This window comes from Mycteria americana, chromosome 4 (genome assembly GCF_035582795.1).
Source record: "Mycteria americana isolate JAX WOST 10 ecotype Jacksonville Zoo and Gardens chromosome 4, USCA_MyAme_1.0, whole genome shotgun sequence".
Classification (NCBI taxonomy): domain Eukaryota; kingdom Metazoa; phylum Chordata; class Aves; order Ciconiiformes; family Ciconiidae; genus Mycteria; species Mycteria americana.
The window spans coordinates 87,480,012-87,504,201 of NC_134368.1; the positions used below are offsets into that span (position 1 = coordinate 87,480,012).

The window sequence follows — 24,190 nt, forward strand, 5'->3', positions numbered from 1 at the left end:
AAATGGGAGCAGCATCAGGATTCCAGCCAAAGAGTAATAGGATTAATCTCAAGAACATAAAATGCAGTATTTTTGTGAAATGTGAATCCTCCCTCTCAAACAACTGTAACAAGTGTGCAGCTTTTGCTTGTTTCCATCATATCTACTTAGGCTACTCTTGCAAACATTTGATTTATTCCTATATTTCTAAAATAAATGAGTATATTCATTTCTGCTGGTTGGGTCACCTACAAATAAATTGGCTTGGCATACTTTCCAGTGAACTGCTTTAGGAAGCATATCACTGACTCCAACATTTTGTCAGGATTCTTGACTTTTAGAAGCAAAAACAAAAATGGGAAAAAGCCCTACAAAAACTGCAGTAGTGAGGTAGAAAGCTCTGAGTTAAAAAAGAAGTTAATTTTCTATTAAATCTAGCTGGATCTTTTAGTTATTAATTGCCATCTTTATTTATTTAATTCTTGGGTGCCCTAGGAACATGATAAATGGGAGCATGAATGATAAATGGGTTTGTGAGAGAAATTAGATGGAGCCAATTTCTTGTTTCATTTTTGGTAACACACATCTGGGGAAAGCCCATGAATTCAAAGACGGCTTTGCCCAACGAAGGGAATGGGAATCAGTTTGGAGCATTTAGAGAAATCCAAAGACCTTGCATAAAAAGATACTTCATAGCTGGTATGACAAAGCTATAAAGACCAATGCCTTGCTTAATAGAAGAATCAAATTTTATGGGATGTAGCTTCCAATTGTAATAAATACACCTTTTTTTAAAATATAAAACAACAGTACTATTTATCTAATCATTACTGGAGTTACATGCATTATGATACAGTTAACAGTGTATTTCCTGTAGTGATATAGTATCTGAAGTAGTTTAGTTTTGTCTTTATTACAAATTCTGTCCTTTTCTTAGGGGAAAATTGTTCTCCCAGTTCTCCTTTTTGCTTCTCCTAAAATTTTGAGTTGATAATAACATTTAATGATACTGTCTATTACTTCTGTTTCACTTAGAAATAAGGCTTGCAATAATTCATTTTAATGTGTACCCTCATTTGTGTTTCGTTGTATCCAGGTTGTCCCTAAATATCCCTAGGTTTCATTTGAACAAGGAATTATAAACATACAGGTATGTTCACTTCCACTATTCAGCCAGTGAACTTTATTCAAAAGAAACAAATACATGTATGACAGGTTGGACAACAAAAGCATTAAAAGCCAGTAATCTTATGTCAGCTTTTTCCCCGTCATTTAAAATCAGATTTATTGTGTCTGTCTTGTTTTCTGAGTGGTTTACATTAATATGGAATGCTGGCTACATTATACAGCCCTCCCTCCAGGATTTGTGTTCATATCGTAGGCATTGCTTCTTTCAAGCTTGTATTTATTGTGTTAGATTATATTTTATGTGTCCATAATACAGGAGAATGTGGACTATAATGTGACCCTTCTCCCTTTTATATTACAGCACATCAAATACTTCAGCACTGTCTGCACAAAATGCACAAACACAGTAGACTGGCATTTATTTCAGCGTGGTTTTGTGGAACGTGGGGGTACTTTCTTTGGAACGCTGTGGTTGAGATGCTGTAAGCTGGTGTGGGTTAGGATGTCATAAAGCTTTACCACAGAAGGGATATTAATTTAGCCCAGGTGGCATCCTTTGGATTTGTGCTGAACGTACACATGCGGATCCATTTTGGAGGCTGCAAGGTGGTTTCAGTAGGGAAGGCACAAAGCCACAATCAGGCCAAGGCAGCACTTTGACTCAAACCTTTCTTTTGCAAGGAGCTAACGGAAGGGTCCTTCTGCATTGCTGGATACCCCTAGTGAAATATAGAGTGTGTTTGAACTTTTTACCTTGGGACAGAAACTCTCTTGTTATATGTAAGATTTATTGAAATGTTCTACATCTAAAATAGAATTGCAGCCAAACTCAGGACAGCAAAACAGAGAAAGCAAAGCTGATAGTTTGCATTCATAGGTAACTTATTCTACTGCTGAGTATCCATGTACTCCCCTTATCCATGTAGGGGGAAAAAAGTAAATATTGATGTTCAGTTCAGAACAATGTTAAACCTTTTAAATAGTTTCCACCCATAAATCACATCTGCTGCAGTGTTCCCTGCAATGTTGCAGAGAATGGACTGGAGAAATACTCTGTCAGTTGAACGCAGCTGTTGAAAGAGGTTGCTAAAGCATATAACAATGTAGCCACTGGGATCAATTTTTATCATGCGCAGTGATTCAAAGATATTCAATAAGTCATTAGCAAGATTAATGAACTCTAATAAAAAATGCAAGCTCCTATTCCATATTTTACTCAGCTCACTGTAGCTTAAAATTGCATTTTATTATTTTATTAGACATATTACTTAATTTTTCTCAAATTGGTCATTTTATTTAAGTTGAAACATATTAAATAGATTTTTTTTCCACAGAGGAATAGGATTTTCAAAAAAATTGACTTTATATAATAAAGTACCCTTATAACATAAATAGGTATCTAATCGATAGGCTCAAGTCTGCTCTATGCAGTAGCATAAGGCTTAAGAGTGAGGCTTTGAGACTGGGCCAGTGCATAATTGCACTACCTTACAAAAGTGCCTGGAGTATAAGGAGTGTTATATCCCAGTCATATATCACCCAGTGAAGATTATTTCTTTTGGTGACTTATATGTTGCCAGAGCCCTGCTAAATCTCTATTTAATTGCTCTCAGCCCTCCTGTTCAAGAGGAAAGTATTGCCTTTGCAGGAGCTGCTTCATTCATTCCCTTATGCAGACCTTTAGCAAAAGAGACTTGAAGCCGTTTACCCTGCGGTGAGAAGGGGTTGGATGCGAAAGCTGCTGCAGCCATTGAGCTACTCGAGTGCAAAATAGGAGAGACAATAGCGAGAGCGACAGCAGAATCTGGCTCAGGGGTTTGGTTTTTCTTGTTCATGTCTTAAATTGTAGCCCATGAGAAGATATTACTGTAAAAAGATATTCATAGAAACACAGCTAAGTGTGTTCCAGTATGGAGAGAACCAGCTTTCCACTGAAGGTAAACGAGCTTGATGAGACCTTCAGTACAACTTGTCTAGGTGATGCTATACAACATGGAGAGGCGTATTTGTTGCTCATGGTAGCAGTTGTGAGATTTCTGAATTAATGAATGGGAAGTGACTTGACAGAAGTCAATAACAGAATAACAGAAACAAGTTACTCTTTGCCAGTGATTAAGAGTGAAAGAGACTTAATAACCATCTTCCTGCATCTGTATTATCCCTGGCCTTATTACTTCTCATCTAATCCATTTTTTAGAGTATTTCGTTTGGTCTAAATAATTCAAGTTTTGTGCAGCATCTGAGAAGCTGCCTGTCTTTCATGTCCTACTACTTAGTGCTCTTCCACAGCAAAATTTCTCTTAGGGATTTATTGTAGCCCTACTACTTTCACATACTTTTGTAGTATGCTGTCTCTGAAGACTATCATTCTTTTAAACTCCAAAAACCAAAGAAAACCCAGGTGCTAGTAAGAAAAGTTTGGTGGGTATAGTGGCCATTCTTTCAAAATGTAGTTTTCAATTAGTCAATGTCCTGGGAGTTTCTGACGCATCCTTTCATGCTCCACTGTGATTCTTCTGAGCAAATTCACTGCAGAGAAAGTGTCCAGTGTCAAAACACAGTTGGTTACCATTTATTTCTCCTTTTGTGCAAGTTTTACTTAATTAATAACTACCTTGAGTCTTCTTTTATAAAGCTTTGCTCTGGAGACCAGATCCAAGATAGTGTATTTTTGTGATTTAAAAGTTAATTTAAAGGACATATAGGGTGTTAGAGCATGCAGGAACAAAGCTTGGTGTTGATTCATATAAGTCTTAGGTCCTGGATTGATTGGTTTAATAACATTTCTTAATAAAGTAAACTGAATGCATCTTATTCCTGTGGGCTCGTGGGATAGAGAGTAGGAAGTTTCAATCTCTTTGTAACTTGTTAGCTTTGACTTCGCAAAGGGTATTAGAGTGCTATGCTTTGCAATTATTGTTTTATACACACAGCCCTTATATGAAAAGGCATCTCCATTACACTTGAAAATGCATATATTTACAGGAGATAAGTGAGCTTTCAAATTTAGCTATCAAGTGCAATCTGGGTATTTATTTGAACACTCCATTTACAGCAGTTCTTTGTACTTCCAGTGTTTTGTCTATGGGCTTTGTGGTCCTGAGGCGGTACTTCAGGAAAGCATCTTACTAGGAGGAGATGATTAATAGCACACTTCAGTGATTGCCTCAGTTATGAGTTAAGTTAAATGTTTGCTTCTTAGTAAAATCTCACCAAAAAACATTTCCTTTCTTTTCAACATACACTTACATTGTTCATCCCAATTCCATTCCACTGTTTTGCCTCACATGGGAAAAGGGAGACTTGCTGCAATGATTTAAATATTATGATAAGCCGTCTGGGGAAGTGCTGACTTGTGCCAAGTGTTAATTTATTGGATTCTTCTGAGAAAACATCTAGAAAAGCCACTATTTTATGGATTCTGGGAAGGCCTTTAAGAGGTGATAAATGTGGGCGGTGACCTTCAAACAAGAACTGATTTTGGATCTTAAACCTCATTAGTTTTCAGCAGAATACATGCTTCCAAATGTAATGAGGTGAAAATCTCCTGTCTACTTGAAGTCTGGACATGAGAGAGATGTGTATTTCATCTTACTGAGAAACTCCGAATCCGAAACAAGTTTCTTACTGAGAAACAACTGTCCCTCTAAACTTAACAAATGCTGTCTAATGTGTTAGGTAGAGCCCCGTGAGATTTCAGGCGTACGCGATGAGGTACAAAAAGATTCGTTTCCAAAAGTGTTGTCTTTTTGCATTCTTCAAATGTATGTGAACGTGGAGGGCATCAGCTGCTTGCAGCATTTTGCAACATCAGCTGAAGCATCAGATGCTGTGCGTACTTACGAATGAGGCTACAGAGAGTGAACCTGGGAAATGAAATACGGAAGGTGCTAAACTAGGAGAACACTTCTGGAGGAGGACGAAAAGAGCACACACAGGCTTACTGGGCCGAGGCAGGTGATAACTCTGCCTCTGATACTCATTTATGGCAAAGCCAGCCTTCCTTTCTCATCAATATGAATTTCTGGAGTTCACACTTGTATACTTTCTGTGTATCAGAGGCTCATGGGAGAGAGAAAAAATTCATACGAAGCATGTGACTTGACATACTTCTTTATAACTTATCTATGCAGATATATTTAATTCTCTAATTACAAGATTCAGGAAAAATAGGACCTTTCCCAAGGTCCTGAGAAGAAATGAAGGTAAAATGTACAACCAACACGGTTCTAAACAGGTAACGTACAATTTTGGTTGATTCTTACCATGATCTCATGTCTTTGGGAAGAAAAGGTTCTATAGTTTGGAATGAAATTGTTCTCAAATTGTGCTATGGTTTGGGAACAGAAATCATTAAGAGTTTTTCAGAGTCATTTAGAGAAGGAGAATTTACGAGTCACTTTCTTGGCATCCTCTGGAAGGCCTTTGGAGAACTCAGATACAAGCTAAAATATGAGAATTCAAAATGCAGAAACAAACAAGTAAACAGAAAGGTACAAAGCAGAATGAAAACCCAAGCTGAAAACAAAGAAGAAAAAGAAAATATATGTATTCTTGCTGTTTGAGGTCAAGCCCATTGTATCTATTGTTTTGCAGAACTTTCCCAAAGAACAGTTTGTTTCTGTTAAAATATGTCTCCAAAAATACAGTTAGAATCAATGAAGAATAAAAAGGGCTGTGTGTAGAAATCATCCGGCTTTTAGCTTCAGTTTAGTCACCTTGCATATGCCACCTTCTACCAAAGATTGGGAAGCTTTTTAGACTAGAAATAATGTTCCTTCCTCCTTGCTTCTTTCCTGATTTAAGCACATGATGTCTCCCCTCTGCCACCCTGAAAAAATCCTCCCAGAGGAGATGATCGGTTTGCCTTGAGGAGGAGCATAATGTTGCCTTCTCATTTCTGTTGTGCAAAAAGCTGAATACACAGGGGCACGTACTAACAGCAGAGTAATGCCACAAGCCTTGGAAGAATGGTTGTTTTGTTTGTAATTTATTCACCAAAAAGGTCAACTCCAGACACAACATCTGTTTTCCACCGCGATCCTGATTTCACCAAATAATTTTGCATGCTGCTGAAGGTTTCAGGAAAAAGACAAGATTAATTAGCTGTTTCAGGGGACTTTCAAAAATATTCTGAAATACTGTTACAATTATGGGCACATAGCAAAATCATTCCGGATGAGATTCAGCTTGGTGGCTTACAAGAAGACGCTTGGGAAGAGACATCATGAGGCGAGAAAACAGCTAGCTGGAAGGAGAACCATTATGGGATAGGATGTATACGCTTATTAAGTTGGAGAATTAATCCTTCAGTACGAGAAGGATACAACGTGAGTTTATAGCCTAAAAATGTGTTAGTTAATATTTATAATGTGCATCCATCTTTCTCTGTTTCTTGGCTGTGTGCTTCACCATATTGGCTGGTCTCATAGCAAGTGAAAATGATTATATAGAGCAAAGTGATTAATGTCTGTTTGGGACAATTGGAAGGTTATTTTCATCCTTTACAATGCTGCTTTATGTACAGCGTACATGCACAGTACATGAGGTACTCTACTAAAACACAGATAGATGTTTTATTGATCTCCTTCTGTTCTACTTCACTAACTATGCCTATTTTCAGTGAGGCATAGCACCAGGATAATCAAGTATGCATTTAATGTTAAGAGTGCACGTAGCTATCTGGAGAAGCTAGGTCTAATGAATTAAAAAAAAATAGCAGACTTCTAAAACTTATGGTGAAGAGAGGAAGAACAGGGGAAAAAAAAATATTCTGAGGTAGTGAGGTTAAAATGATTTAAAGCACATTGGAGACCTAAAAATAGGAGTTGTCATTTAAAATGGCAAATGCAAATTGTACTCTGAAATGAAAAGACATCTAGGCACGTTTTGAAAATGAGTTGTATGTTAGAACATATATATGCTCTTGAAAACACTCACCCAAACTGACAGATTTTATGCAAAGCAAAAGTAAAGCAAGAAGAGAGAATTATTAAGTAGAATGGTGAGAAATAAAGGGCTTGTGTCTGTATACATTTTCAACATTTTTTCTACTGGGACTTTCTATATACAAATGTAACTACTTGGTAAATATTGAAAAACAAATGCTTGAGCTGGCTGGAAACTCAAAAAATGTGATTAGAATCTGATTACTTATTAAATAACAACTTTAGTGATATATTTTCCCTGTAGACATAGTTACAGTTGGTATAATACATATTAAGATAATTGAGAAAAGTGTGCCTTTATGTACAAGAGTATACATATTATCCAAATGGATTCAGTTAAACCCATATCAAAAGTCAGTGTCTCAAAAATTAGGAAATAGCTGATATTAGCAGTTTGAGGGCATACTTAATTTATCCCCACTTGTATTTTGGTAATATTAAATGCATGGCCGTATTCTTTTTTCTCTACAAAATATCGTAAGTGTATGGTAATTTTACAGTAAGTTGAAATGTATAAAGGGGAATGAAACTAATTAAATGAGCAAAAGAATAAAAACAAAGGACAATGACCAACGCTTTAGTTAGGAAGTGGACTCATTCTAATATCTCAAGATCAGCTGTTAGATTTAGTCTTTCCTTTATATTTTTCTTAACAATCCTGTGAAAAAGGGAATGTTAATTAAATTATGAATTAAATTCACAGTTCATACTGTATTGTGAAGTGCTAAGATAACAGTGTTGAAGAGAAATAAATCCATTAAACTGGATTCAATAAAATTAACGATAGTGAAATGCGTTATAATCCATGATTTCCCTTATTAGTATCATATCATGGAAGCCACTTATGTAAATGCACCTGAAGTATCCAAGCAGTTGACAACATAATAGTTCCTGGGAGGCATTTTTACCCCCTTTTAACAGAAGGGGTATTTAAGACATGGAGATACGAAGTTATTAGCCTAAAGTCCCACTGGAGCGGAGATATGAATTGAGATTTCTGCGTTCCAGGTTAGCATCTGGAGCACAGAACTTTAGAGGGAGACTTTTATTATAAATCTGGGGGGAAATGAAGACCTCCTTGATTGTAAGGGCATTTATGATATTTTTAATTTTCATTGCACTGTGCCAGAATTTGGAAAATCTTTAAGAAAGATGGTGGTCTTAAAATTACATCTGAAGTATGCTGTATGTTAGGATTTCAATGAATATAATGGTGGAGTAATTACATCTAATAGGGTTATGTTGGCCCAAAAGATAGTTAAGTGCAAATCTAGCATAATGAATTGTTCTGCTTAGGTCAGCTGAACTACATTCATGCTAAAAATAAATGCAGGTTGGGATGTTAAGAATGAATACTAGTTTCAAATTCTAAGTATTTGTCAAATATGATTCTATAAACATTTTAAGTGTTATGCCACTTTGGATTATTTGTTTTAATTGCTTTTTTGCAGTGATATTTATGCAGTTTTTCAGAGATGAGAAGATAATTAATGAACACTGTTACACAAAACGTAACAGGAACAAATTTATGCATAAGCTTAGTGTGAGAGCAATTTTGAAGTCTTGCAAAGACATCTTCTCATTAGTTCTTGACTAACGTTAGTTCTTAACTAAGTTTAGAGTACTAGGAGAGTTCCCTGAGTTAATTCTTCATTTCCTGCCACGTGTTATCATGATCTGAAAGCACTACAGTGAGCTCAGACCTGTCATTGTGTTGGAGATCAGCATCTTCGTGACCCGTTTGTCCAGCTGTGGCAATAACCATCTGGGGTTTATACCCCTCTGTGAACCTATCCAATTTTTTTCAAAGTGGACCCACCTGAAACTGTAAGTATTATTGTTTTAGGAGCAGTCAGTGTCTCAAAGTCCTAGTCCTGCAGCTGCCCTGATTCCGTCAGCTAGAGATGGGAATACCAGGCAGCTCTGTCTGGAAAAGTGTACATAAGATCGTATTGTTTCCTGGACATCTATACCCATTAACAAATGGGTATATTAGCAAATTAACAAATTTTGGAATTACTTTTACCTAAATCTCTAACTAGAGCTGATTGATAGCAGTATTAAATTTGTTGTGAAAGTCTGTATTTTTGAAGATATTTCTGTTTGGTGGGAATCATACTGAATGCATTTTCTAATTTGTGACTATTTTTCATCAAGATTCGTATATGCGCTTATGAAAGGAACGGTTGATCTTTTGCATTAGAGAAATGAAATTCGTACCAACAAAAGCTATTTGAAATAATTTGAATAGTTGTTATTGAACAACTTACATTTTGGGGAATAAAAGGCAAAATTTGTTCAGCATCTTCTTCACTGTGACTCAGACAAAAGGGACCTACCAGCAGGATGTCAGCTGCGACGCTGAGCAGTATTACAGCACTGAGCAGGTGTAAGTGAAGAGTTTCTACAGGAAGAAATTCCGCATTTTTGAGATTGGAAAACTGCTCACCTGCAAATATAGTATTTTTCTGTTAGGATCCATGCAGTGATAAAAGACATCTGGTCAAGGAAAAGAGTTCTGACCAATTACTCAAAATTCTTGTAATAGGACCTCAGAAAACTGGTAAGAAACATGTGGGAAGGGAATTTTAACTGTGTAGGATGTAAATATGTTTTAAAAGATGTTTTTTAAGCATTGAATTTGGCAAAGGAGTTAGTATAGTCTCACTGATACATAGAAAACTCAGTTGTGTTTTCCTCCTAGAGAGCTACGATACACTGTTGTTGGATTACTGGAGGAGGAATTTCTTTAGTAGTGTGCATGTTTTGATAATAATAAGCCAAATTTACTCTAAAACGTATGTTCTGATAAAGCTTCTCATAGCATAATGTATGATATTCAGCACCAATTCAATGCTTCCAAGATTAAAATATGCCACTCTTAATTGATATATATTTTGAATGTATCCGAGTATTGTGTTGGTAGGCTCTATTGTTTATGATATGAATATGATAAAAAAGGAGCACTAGCTCTCATAGCAAAAGTGAAATTGATTTCCCTCATTAATTATCTTGAGTGTCAAAACAAAGGAGAAGGAAAAGAAGCAAGGTAAGCGGTGAAAATTAGAGGTTTAACATGTTCATGTTAATAGTTTAAACTATTTGGAGTAAAATTTTGACATAGATGGTTTATATGTTCAGACCGTAGATTTTCCATTATGAATGTCAGAATAATTACATTTAAGGAAAAATAGAATAAATGTGTTGCTCTTGTTTCTTGAGACTGACTTGTTTTATTTTTCATTTTCAAAAGGTGCTGCTACTCTGGGCTGGTTCTTAATGATCCATTCTTCAGTTGCTGGTAATATCCATAGATCAAGACCCTTTGGAAAACTGCAGTTTTTTTGATGGGAATAACTAATATAAGGGCATTGGCTGGGAAGAAAATTAGTTAAATTTAGCAAATTGATAAATACTGCACCTTTTTGCATCCGCTTTTTTTTTCTTTTGTCTTCATGCTAATGGGACTAATAGTGCTATCTGTCTACATGGAAATGAGGATTGTTCTCTAGCATAAATAGGTACAAGATGCTATTGAAGATGCTTGTGGCCACATGTTTCTGTACTACCGCCACCATTTGGATTTTTGGTTTTGGGGATTACAAGTTGATAGCAGTCTCTGTCAGTAACACTGTTCAAATCCCTTGGTTTCATATACCTCTTGTCCATTTGGGGAAAAGCACTATTTTTCCTTTATTACTATTGAATTTCTCCAACATCTCTGTTTTGAGGAATTGCATGAATAGAAACTGCATTAGTGAGCCTGACTGCAGAGGTACATAATTCAGTATAGCATCAGCTATAATGATCTTCATTCACTTATTTCAGAGGATGTACCAAAAAAAAGTCCAGGAAACACTGTAGTTAATGGTTTAATCTATCAAAAGAGATGTTTCCTCCTAAACCTTAGTGATTGAACATTAGCTTGTATCTGCTTCAGAACAGCTGTTGTTTCTTTTATACATACCCTACAGTAATTGCATAGTCCTGCCATTTACTACATAAGTACCCACTCCTCCCTTAAATCCTGCAAGTTCATGCTGCCTGAGATAGCTTTTCTTTCCCATTTAACTCCCACCGTTTTGCCGTGCCAAATCTTTTATACCCAAGAGTTTAGATTTTCCTGCCATAGCAACCAGGTATGGTTATTATGTGTTTTGTCAATACCTTAAATAGCAGGAGCTATTTGTGTCGAAGGCATTGAAAGTGTTTGGTGATTTTTACAGGAAAAAGCAGTGCTTAATCACAAAGCTATTATGAAAATTACTTTAAAGGATGTATCCTGCGAGATCCAGTGCCTTTTGTTCTCACAGAAGGTCACCAAAATGTGCAAAATGAACTAACATATTGAAAATCATGTGAAAAGTAGTAGGTCTGAGAATTACTGAAGTAAACTGGTGTGAGGGGCGAATTTTTGTACTGGATCAAAATATTGTAAGTCAATATATGAAGGAAGAATGTACTAAACTGTATTATAAAATGACAATTAATACTGTGCAGTAATGAAGCTCTAAGTAAAACTGCTCCAGTAGCAACCGCAATTATTCCATAAATTAAAGAAAAAAATGTTTGAGAGAACACGCCTGTCAAGCACTTTATACAATCAGGCCGCTTTAACTGCATTTTTCTTATAAACTATACAGTCCATGGGTGGTAATGGTTTCTAGGCAGGCACAGATTTTTTTTGAGTTATGTGTACTCTGCATTTTTTTGATGTGTTGTGTAAATATTCAATTTACTAGTTAGTTAATAATGATAAAAAGGGTAATTAAATAAAGGTGCTGGTTTGGTATAATTAGCACAGCTGTTCGTGGCTCCATTTCAGATACCAATAATGTTTATTTCATGACAAACATATAAGACAGAACGGAGCTGTTGGGATTAGCTTGAGGATTCCGATCCCAGGAACTGCCTCACCAGCATTTCCTTGTCAGAAATCAGCCAGAAGTCCTCAACAGCAAGGAACTGACACCCTTCGCTCAGGCTGCCCATCAGCAATAGTTGGACGCCGTTGTCAGAACTGTGCAAGCAGGAAGGAGGCATCGCTAAAACAAACCAACCAAATCATCGCAGCATCCAAAGATGCTCCTGACTTCTTAGGAGCAACAAGCCTTTGTGTACAGATTTGAGGGTGGGAGGTGACAAGTGAGGAGGATGAGTGATTCCACAACATTGTGAAAACATTGAGCATCAGCGGTAGGAAGAAGGTCAGTCGCAGTCAGTCAGCTATTATCTGAAGACTTGTGGGGGGTTTTCCTCTTTTTTCCTTTTTTTTTTTTTGGCTGGGAGAAGTGGGCTAGTTTGTGATTGGAACCCCTAGCTTGAGTTTTGAAGCTTAAAAGATTAGTCTTGTCTAGTTGCAGTACCCTGCAGATAAAAAGCATCATTCAGCCAGCCCAGTCTCCAATAATTAGTACCTGAGCTTCATAAATACCTAATTTTATCAGTGCTTCTGTGACTATACATGGATGAATTTATAAGCTACTCTGGGTGTAGACTATAAATAAACTGGTAATATTAACTGAACGTGATGTAAATCAGGGCTCTTTAGAGCTCATCAGTGAGCAGGAATCAATATTAAGGAAATTGTAAAATTTCAAATATTTTTTGCGCTGATAAATTGATTACTTTGGGCTCTTCTGGGAGGAAGCGTAACATAGTAGTTCTACTAGCACTGGAGTGGAAATCTGGATATCTGCTTTTTGCCTTACTCTGCTATAAAATAGTGACAATACCAGTAACATTATATATTTGCTTGAAGCTTTCTCTATAAACACAGTCCTAATGTTTTTAGATCCTTACAGTCTCATTTCAGTTAATGTTCATCATTTCTATGCACAGATAAATATATCCTGGAGATACATTCTACCTATAATAAATAAATAGAAATATTTATAGTTAATAGTTTTGGGATGAGAATGACTCTGCTTTTTATTCCATATTTCTATCTCTCACTTCTCTAAGTACCTGGAATTTTTCCCCATTCCAGTCAATGCAACAAGTCATCTCCTCTTCGAGAAAAGTGCCAATTATTTCTATTCTGAGAAAGCTCCCAAATGAGCACCTTCTCTGCCCCCCAAGGCCAAGATTATCACCATTCTCACTGATCCATCAGATCAGGCGTACTCCTGGTGTCAGGTATAATGATGTAGCCTCTTCTTGCTACCATCCATTGTAGTTTTTCCCCTAGATGAAACTACCAGAGTGCAGTATGACACCTACCATGCTACATCTGGAACAGTCGTGTTTGTTATTGTCACCAACTGAATACATTTAGTACCGTTGTGCTACTGATACGACACTCCAACAGTGCATTAGGATTCAAAAACAATTTTCCAGCAGCACCAGGGTGTGCCTGAGGATCCAGCAGCCCCGAAACACGCCTTCCCTGAAGTGGTCGCAGCAGGACTGCAAATCCCAAAGGAGATACAGATCCTGAAGAAGGGATGCCTTGAGCCTGGGAGGCACAGTACTCACATAGGAAGATGGCTATCTTGCATTCCCCGCTTTCACGTGAGAAATAGAGAGCTAGGTCCTGTAAGTTTATTGAAGGTCCAGCTTTCCAAATTCATCATCTAGTCTAGGCTGCTCTTTTTCACATGTAGATATAATTACCCACACATAAAAGAATTCACATCATTAAAAATTTGTGTCCATCTATTATACTTACTTCTTCTAGTGCAGACTAGTGGCTTTGTACGAATGCTCAGGTCAACAAATGAGGCTTCTCCTTCTCTGCTTTCTGAAACCTGGTGATCTTCTTCTCCTTTTGGTGACTGGAAGAGGAAATAAAGATCCCAAATAAATGGGCATGCTGTCTTCCTGACATTAGACAGCCTGTATGACCATAACTGATGATGGATATGGAAATTAAATCCCAGACTGTGAAGGAGTCTGTCTCTTTCCACTCACTGTTGAAAAGCCTAATGAGACCAGCCTCCTAATTTAGGCAGCCACGTTAGACATCTAAGGCTAGACAGAGCAAATAGTCCTAATAATGGAATTTAAATATGTGATAAAAATAAGAATAGCTAAAGAAACTGACATCAGAAGTAGTCTGGTGGGAAAACCTGCTCTTAGCAAGTCTAATCAATGCACACCGCAATTGGTATCCTGCACCACTGTCGTGGTTTAGCCCCAGCCAGCAGCTAAGCACCATGCAGCCGCTCGCTCAATCCCCCTTGGTGGGATGGGGGAGAGAATCGGAAGATCAAAAGTTAGAAAACTTGAGGGTTGAGATAAAAACAGGTTAATAGGTAAAGCAAAAGCCGCGCACGCAAGCAAAGCAAAGCAAGGAATTAATTCACTACTTCCCATGGTCAGGCAGGTGGTCAGCCATCTCCAGGAAAGCAGGGCTCCATCACGCGTAACAGTTACTTGGGAAAACAAACGCCATCACTCCAAATTCCCCCCTTCCTTCTTCTTCCACACTTTATATACTGAGCATGACATCATGTGGTATGGAATAGCCCTTTGGTCAGTTTGGATCAACTATCCTGGCTGTGCCCCCTCCCAGCCTCTGCACCTGGCAGAGCACGGGAAGCTGAAAAGTCCTTGACCAATACAGCAACAACTAAAACATCCCTGTATTATCAACACTGTCTTCAGCACAAATCCAAAACACAGCCCCATACCAGCCACTATAAAGAAAATTAACTCTATCTCAGCTGAAACCAGGACAACCACCTATGCTAGGGCTCCCAATATTTTTCATACCCAAGTGGCTGAAGATATGGCAGCAATATTAGGAATTACTGCAAAAAAATTCAAAGGCAAGGAAGGAGAAGATTGGGAAAAGAAAAACCTTGTTTGTGATGTTAAAGGCTTTATTATATTTAAGCAACAGCTGAAAGAATTTGCATTTTGTTGGGGTTTATTTTATTCCCCCATCTGTTCTACCGTTTTCACTACATACTTTCTTTTTTTGTTTTAAATTCAAGTTCTGATTATAATGGAGTTTTCTAAAAGGCTTTGGAGAAAACATACGTGTTGATGAAAGGAGGAAACTTGTAAAAATAAAGGTTTTGAAAGTAGAAGTGTTTTTCAGTCAGAATATTTAAAGAAATATAGAAAAAAGAGACAATAAAATAATCCCAAAATACAAAGACATTGTAATAAAGACAATTTTGATTTCTTTAAGAAAATTCTTCAGAATTAGTGATTCCTCCTGAAAACAAGGAAAACCAGATTTTTCTATTCAAAGTAATTATGTAATAAGGCAGGTGGATATACATTCAAATCACTCTTATATACCACTTTTAAGACGCAAAGACTTTCTCAATTCATTTGTTGAAATAGCCTGTCTTTTTTTCAGGACCTGACCCAAACCTAATTAAAATAAAAGGTAGAATAGCTCCAGTAGCTGATAAAATATGTTAATCTGCTAATTTCTCTTAAAATGAGTATAGGGAAAAAGATTTCAGACAAAAGGACGTGAACAAATTTCAGCTAACAGGAAATTTTGGAACTTTGTGGTTCAGAAAGGTCTGCATACCAGCACTTCATTATTGCTGGCAATGTTTGCGTAGCTTAGCGGTGTGAACCCCTATTTAAATGCATATTTCCTCAATAGTGGGTTTTGAAAGTCTGTCAGAAAATCAACCCTCTTAACACAGCATTTAAATCTGTACTCAGCCTTCAATATTGCTGAAATCTCAGTGGGACTTAAACTTACGCTTAAATGCTGTCCTTAAGAGAAATTCTCCGGAGGAAGTAAGTTTCTGAAACACGGCCTATAAAAGCTCTGAAAAACAGCAAAGCACCTTTGTCTTCCCATTTCCTGAACCTCAGAACAATTATAAAAATACTGATTTTTTAAAAGTTGTTCGGAACGAGCTATTTGTCTGTCATGCGTGTGACACGCGTGTCAGTCACATTTCTAGACAGCAATTTGAAAACCAACCTGCAGAAGCAGCTACCTTTGTCATAAATTTAACTTGACAGCTGCTCTGCAGGGCTTTCAATTAGGATCTTTTTAAAAAAAAAAAAAGAAAAATAATGAAAGTGTCAGTCCAAATGCGATGAGCAAATGGTATTTTACGGGAGACCTACGCATACTGCTTTTTGTTCAGACTCCATGACATCAGGATCCTGCAATGCCAAGTGTGGGATAAAAAGCACTTAAAAACCCCTCATTATAGAGACATAAAAATACCTGCTTTTGCCATTTGAGGGGATGCGTGTGCTGGATGCCGGGCAACACCTGAGGCCTGGTGGGCTTTCCTGCCAAGCTGAGGGACAAGGACAGGAGGTAGTGGAGCAGATCTGTGACTCTACTCAAATAATCCCATCTCTTCCACTTAAAACTTTGTACGCTCGATGGAGGAAGTTTTTAAAAAAAAAAACCCTCCAATTTCAATGTTGGCTGCTGAAAACTTTGCTTATGAAGTGGTGGGAGCTCGTGTGCCTGGAAAGAGGTAAAAACCTCAGGCAGGGTAAAAGCTTTCCGTGCCTCAAGTGCAAACTGCTAAGCGGTGTTGATACAATAATTTGATCAGCTTGTCGTAGCTGCGGTCCCTGGCAGCTCTCCTCCCACGGCTGCCTCCCAGGAAAACCCTGGCTGTTTTTTAAGTCACAAGTGATCACGTCTGACCCCGCGTCAGGATTGCCACCACTGCCTCTATCACTTGTGGTAAATGTTATCTTCCGGCCTCCGGAACAAGAAAGTTTTCTTGTGAAATGTGGAAAGAAAATTTATAATTAAGTTTCTAGCTCGTGAAGTGGTAAAACTATCCTTGAAGCAGTCATTAAATGGAAATTGATTCAACGATTTCTGCCTGAATCTTCAGAAAGCCTTAAGCAGGGCGCTCAATAGGTGTGGACAGAGATGCCTGAGTCTGGTTGAATGAAAGGCCAGTTTCTGAAAACACATTGACTTTATATTCATCACTGAAACATAAGACTGGAAAACAGGTAAAACCACTTAGGATAGGCACAAGTGGTGAGTGTACAAATGAGGACAAATAACATCACACACACACACACTCTTTGGCTACATACCACACCAGCGTTCCTCATCTGCTGCCTCTCTCTTTCTCTTCTATTAAAGCTGTAACTGTGGCAGCTTAACCAGGTATGTGCTAAATTTGTTAAAGATATTCTTTCCTTTTTACAGCTATTAATTGTAGATGGGCAGCAATTGAGAAATGATGCAATTATAGAAATAGATGAAGTTCAAAAGTTTGTTGGAATTTCTCTGCATTGTAATTATTCTGATGTCTTCTTGTGATTTGTACGATGATTATTTTGCAGAAAAAAAGATTTGTATGAAAATGTTTTCGGACACCATTCAGCATGGGACACGTTGATTGGGGCTGAAGCTGATGGTAATTTACAGCCATCAGATCCTTATGGTCTGTGTTCAGAAACTCTGAACAACCATTTCTCTAAGGGCAGGGTTTTTTCTAATTCATGAATTCTGAACTTCAGGTCCTTCCTGGGTAGCTAGAAAATGTCTGAGACTGTTAATTGCCAAATTGTCTCGCAGAACTAAATCTCCAGCAAACCACCAGTGTAGACTAAAATTTAAAAAGAGCTAGACTAAGAAACAATATTCTCCTTTTGAAAATATCAAGAGATTTTTTTTTCAGAATCCACGTTAATTCTTTAAACCAACTATTTCCAGTTAATTCAAGACATTTCAAGACATTTCCAGTTAATTCAAGACATTTAATGGAAATTAATTCAATTCAGTTAATTCATTGACATTTCAAGAAAGGAAGATTTTAAATTAAGCTTTATTTTCAAAATTCTTGCTCAGCTCTTAGTATCTCACTATTTTGAAAATAATGGTGCCTGCTGAGAGCCAGTAGTTACAAACCACCATCTTTTGTGGCAAGACTGAGAATCAGAGGCTGGAAGAATATGGGAAATGTCATTCACTTACCAAAATAATTGGTATATGGGTATAGTTCTGAGAATGTTGTAAGAAGGTAGAAAAAAGGAGAGATCGTTTTTCCCCAAAGACTCACAGAGGGAAATCTTACCCTTTTGGAACTGATACCAAAATTAATGTTAAATACAGCGGGGCCAGCCAAATAGTTGGCAAAAAGAGACGAACACAGGTAAGTAGTCTTATTTTAAAATTAACTAGAAATCTGTCAAAGAATACAAGCATCAAGGAGGACTTTTAAAAGTAAGAAGGCATCTAATTTTGTGACTCTATACATCTTTCAGGTCAGAAACCCATCACTTCCATGTCCTCAGGAACATCTTTGTGGACTTTTTAATGCAGCTGAAAGGAAAAAAAAAAAAATCAACAAAAACATTCATGATTATTTTCTTTTGCTGTTGCATTTCGTGACTTTGTGTTAGATATCTGTATAAAAGAGACTTTTAGCTGGACCATATATTCAGCTCAGTGATGCTCTTCTGTTTGTGTGTAAAAGTCTTGAAGAAGTCTCAAGTAGCAGAGCTGAGATTTTCCGACTTACAGAATTTCAGAGTTTCACTTGCTGATACACAGAACTTTGTTGCATTTTCTAAACATGAAAGTGAGAAATTAGGGACATAGTTCTGGATCTTGTTAACAAAGCCATCAGATATAACCAGATTTACAACTGTCTGTAGACACAGGAATCAACTTCTGTAGCCCTCCGGTATACCAATCCCCTGAGCTCTGCCAGTTCTCAAAAATTGGTTTTGAAATTTTGATGCTGTGAATGAGTTAACCTCTAGAAAACAGGAAAAAAAATAAAGGGGGTGAGAGGGTGGGAAAGTAAAGAGAGATGGAAGGAGTTACTAACTTGCCTGTAAGGCACTTCACAGGTACCTGCAGGAGGTGGGAAGGTGGCTTCTAAAAGCATGAGAGGAGGCCAGAGAGCCCTGGGTAGATGCACTGAGCTGGCACAGCAGAGGAGGAAAGAAAATTTTCCTGGCAGGGAGAGTTATTATGGAAATATATTTATTAGCTCTCCCCTGCTATACACATGTAAGGTCTACTTTGCCCAACCACCCCAGCCATGCTTTTCCATTCTGATGAACTTTAGGCCTTGAGCCAGATAAGAGTGCCTCGCAAAGCTCCCTTGAGTTGCTCTCTGGAACAGACAAAGCCAATTACAAACAGTTTTGACACCCTCATACTGAGCCAGTGTGTGTCTGAAGGCAGCAGGAGGAAAGGGCTCCATAAGCCTTTCCCATTGTCACTCCCGAGCGAGTTTGTCATGTTCAAGGGTGGAAGAGCCCTTCCATTAGTATCATGGCGGCACTCAAAGGGGTGCTTCACACAGTCTGTAACTCAGCACGGTGGAAGCATATTTCATTGACTTGCTTCTCATTAAAAATAAATAAAGCTGTGTGCACGTCCACAGCTGTCTCCTTCCCCCTAAGTTTGACAAGATGAAAGCTTACAGCGAGGCCATATGATTTCACTAATAGTACTGTAATTGCGTTCTCTCTGCTAATATTCTGAGATCTGAAAAGAAAAATGAGGCATGAGAAAGAACCAGCTGACGAAGTCCGATGTTCACTAAAGAGTGCTTTGTTAAACCAGACACCAATATTTATTGTGCATCTATCTGAAAGGTAAAGGTGAGAGAGCACAGAAACCCTACTATCAGACTGCCATTTTGGATTCAGTTAACTTGTGTTAGATTTTTCCTGCTGTTCCACACCTCATCTTCAGCTGCTCATCACCCCTTCCCTGAAATTACCAGCCTCTCAGAGATGTCAGGGTAACCACATGTGTAGTCGCTCCATAAACTAGTTTTGCCGAACTGAGGTGTGTTAGATAACCCCTATTATTAGAAGTGCTTTAGCTGTTGAATTCATTTAGACAGAACTGGGTTAGAAGCAATTACCCATGCCATTACTTGACAGTTTGGAGAAGTCTGTAACCTCCAGTAGTGATGAAATGGGCAGTGGGATTGGCAGAAAGTAGAGTGATAACCTCTTAATCTGGCACAATGCTACCCAAATAGCCTTACTTAGCATCAAGGACCCTACATGGGCATTCGTTAATACTAAGAAAGTAATATAATTATTATACCTGAAAGACTGACAGTGTTGCTGTTCTACCTGCTACTTCTTAAAAGTGGCAGAATCAGACTTGCAGTTACGCTCATAATTTTCTGTTACATTAGGAAAATAGTCTTTACCACGAAGGGGTGCTGTGTAACTCTGGAGCAGTCAGTGGCTAAAACCTCAGCAGCTTACTTTCTTGCTCATTAGGTAAAAAAACCCAGTTGTCGTAAGTGTTTTACTAAACATTGAAAGTAAGAGAGTCAAAGAGAACTAAGATGAGGTAAGTTACAGCAGGTTACAGCATCTTCGTGTGAAACTTTCATTGAGTATGTGAGAGAGAATGAGAATGGAAGAGGTGTCATAAGCCACGCATTTTTCCCCATTCCTAACAACCTATTAGTATGTGAACTAAAAAATGTCCATATTTTTATGTATGACATTATTTTCACACTTGACCATGAGAAGGGGGTTTGGTGTCAGCTGCTAGAAGAAGAAAAGACTAAGTGCACAGAAGAGTTTGAAAACCAAAAATAGGCATCCATGAACCAGGAGGTAACCTTTAAAAAAACACAGAAGTTTTAAACTTCAGTATTTAGGGCACTGCAGTATTAATGGAGCCAGAGGATAGTATTATAGATGCAAATACTATCCAGTATAATATAGTAAAGTCTAGAAAAAGTCTACATTTATTTTAAAAAAACCCTGCTTTTCAGTGCAAAGTTGTATTTGCACTTTTGACTTGATGAAGTCTTTACGAACAGTTACGTGAAGGTGAATATTTTTCCTAATTACACTATATTTTTTAATTTTCTCAGTCCAGATCCTTTCTGTCAAGCTTATCACTGGGCTGTCCAACCTGTGTTGCTGCACACTTTGGGGCAACCTGTCCCATCCTGACTGAGACAGGAGCTATAGAAGGTGAGATGGCATTGAACATGGAAAGGAAATGAAGTGCTCCTGTCACAAGGGAGACTTTCATACAGCCAAAAAAATAAATATAAAACAAAACCTACTTCATTAGGTGCAGACACTTGGAAGCATATTAGCATTTTCATGTTTACTTAGACTCATGCGTAATTAGTTTAGTTGCTGTAAACTTCTCTCAAGGGAATAAATTACTGAAAAAAATCCCTTCTCAAATACTCTATTTAGTGAGGTAAAACAGCAGATCTTAAAAGAACCGCAGCAACCCAGAAGAAATGGCACATTCTCATGTAAAGCATTATCCCATTTTTTTCCACCAGGAAAATGGTTCCAAAACAGGAAGAAAAGGAGTAGAACTCGAAGAAGAAGAGGCTGCTTCTGACGTTTTAAATCAGTATTTAAGCATGGAGGTGGTAGGATATCGGCTTGCCTCTGAAGGTGGCTAAAGGACACATGAAAACCAGGCAAAGATACTAATTTCGCTTTACAGTTTCTTCTAAGCAACATAATCCCGTGTATGTCCCACTGGCAATATGTACTGCCTTGCATATGTCTGGATTGATTAAAATGTAATTCCAGGCATTAAGTATGGTACATTACAGAAGGGTAAGAATAGTGGAAGATCCGATTCTGGGTATCTTTTTAAAAAAAATCCATGTGTTTCTGGCTGATAATTCTGCCTTGAAGAATGAAAAAAAAAAGTTCTAAAAGTTATAGCACCCTCCTATTTTAAGAAAAGCAATTAAACACAAACCTAGTCTAGGACTTACTGAGCAGAGCATCTGAGCACATGTTTAAGACCCAGTGGCAAGAGTGGCATTTCAGCAGATGTGGTGAAGTGCTTTGGTGGGTACAAGAATTCTTTCTTAGGCTGACAGCAGTGGCAGGAAAAAGGAAAAAAAAAAAACCTGCTTGTGAGAGGGCTGCATTTCTTTGTACTTCTGTGTATTGCATTTTGTAGTTGTGTCCGAGTCCTGTGAACAGATGTGTTTTTATAAACTAAATAAACAACCCAGAGAGCACATAAACACCTGGGATGCCTAGCAGGCGGGTGGTCATCTGTTTGAGCCTTCAGTTGCATTTTCTCTATAATTAGTTGTCTAATTGCTTGTGCAGAGTTGTAGCTAATGTATTTACACATGTAATTAATTATACTTTAAAAAAAATCAAACAACAATTTGCAGTTGTTTGTCTTTTTTTCTTCATTTGTGGAATGTCAAACTATCACACTACTGAACTATTGTCGGTTTTATTTATGGACTACATTATGACTCCATTCTGGATATGTCTGTAGAAGGACATACCATACCTAATTACTTCTCAGGCTAAATAAGGAAATAATGAATATCAATTGCAACTAAGTTAAGCATTGTGGCCGGTGGCAGACAGGGCAGGAATACCTCAAGAGTACCTCCAAGGCTGAGGAGAGAGCTGGGACATGCTAGTTAGCCATGATTTTTATTCTGTTTTTTTTTTTTTTTTTTAGTCAAGAAATGGGCCCCATTGATGTGTAACAGTATGTTCAACTTCCTGAAAGCTGAATTTGCAGGGGGAGCTTAGACTTACTAGTTTCGTGAGACACTCGGCAAACTTCTGGTAGTGGGTGAAATTTCAATATTCACCTGTGAGAGAACTCTGATACTACAAGGTGCCCAAAGAACAGCTTTGCAAACGTGCCTTTCTCCTGTTTGTGTGGTGTAGATGATGGTGTTCACAGTGTTAGTAAGTCTGAGACCCAGGGCAGCTGCATGTTGCTGGATCCCCAGATGCACACCCTTGTGTTTCTGAAGCCATGGCTGCTCAGGTCTCTGGCTGAGCCGCTGTTTTCCCTCTTCTCCTCTCATCCATGTTTAAAGCCCTCTTTGTGCTTTCATTTGTGCTCAACCCCAGGATCCCTGTGGACATGCCCTTTCCCCCTTCCTGCCGGTGCCAGAACGTGGATATCCCTCACTGCCCATTCCTCCCACATTTCCTCCTATTTCCTCTTTTGTCAGGCATCTGTGAAGCCACCACAAATCCCACCTTTCCTTCCCTTTGTCTAGGGTATGTCATCCTGTGGCCAGCACTTTTAACTCCACTGTGACAGAGAAGAGAGACCGGGCAAGCTGCTGCTCTGTTATTCAAGCTGCACAGTAAAATCAAAGGCACATAAAAGAGAAAAGCATCATAAACGACTTTTGCAAGTCTGTCCAATATTAATGTAACTTGAAAAGAACTGCAATTTTGTTTTGAAGACCACTTCAAATGTTGATCAGTATTTCTAGAATTAACTGAACTTTGGGGAAAACTCACAGGGTTTACAGATTTTGGTTTTGTCTTTAAAATGGTAAGCCACATTCAATCTGTGTTATAGTCTGGAGAGTCTGAGTGAAAAACAAAGACTGAGGAGGGAAGCTCATAATAATTAAGATATATTCCCGGCTGCTGAATGATTTCCAGGACAAATGGCAGGGAACTGATACGTCCATGACACTGCGAGGTCACGTGCACCCTCCCAAACCCATCTGGCAGTAAGCAGCATTAAGAACATTTGTTATTGTGTTCAATGGAGAAGATTAAAAACTTACTGTATTCTGGGAATAGGACTACTCAGGTTGCAGACTGAAGATCTTAGGGCAGATCTTTTAAGAGAGTAGATACTATTCTCTGCTTTAGTCTAACACATAAATGCTTTATTGTGGTCAAACTCAACTCTTGGACTCAGAGTCGATATCAAACAAATCAAACTCAGAGATATCAAACAAAAGCAAAAAGAAACCGCATCCAAAAAAACTCACTGAGTAGACAGATGGAGTTTCACAGGGCACCTCTGCATGGACCAGTGCAATATTGTGCCAAGAAACTGGCTCAGGCCCAGAAAGCGGCCGCAACCCTTGGCATCTGCAGGGGCCATGCCAGTGCCATGGCCCGCGCTCCTTCTGCAGGAGCTGAAGAGATGCTGCTCTCTGTTCAGCCACGTCGTGTACCCACAGCGCACGTGGGCTACTCCAAAGGATACAGGTAAAGGAAAGAAAGCCAAAACAAAGTCTTAAGCCGCAAATCATGAAACATCTACAAAAGGTTGGGATTGGGAAAAAAATGAAGTCAGAAGTAAAACTGGCAGGACTAACTCATTGAAGTACTAAAAATGAGGACTAGAACACCGTCCAGTTAATTCCTTCTGGTAGACCTATCAAAATTAAAAACACTTTATTGCCAGTTAATTGTCCATTGAGTTTGTAACTTTAGTGACACATTAAGGGTGAACAGTG

At 38.1% G+C, this 24,190-nt stretch overlaps 1 pseudogene; it reads left to right on the forward strand.

Annotated features, from left to right (window-relative positions):
* LOC142409244 (bifunctional heparan sulfate N-deacetylase/N-sulfotransferase 4-like) overlaps positions 1-21,385 on the forward strand; it is a 47,550-nt pseudogene extending 26,165 nt beyond the window's left edge.
* Positions 21,386-24,190: the final 2,805 nt, after the last annotated feature.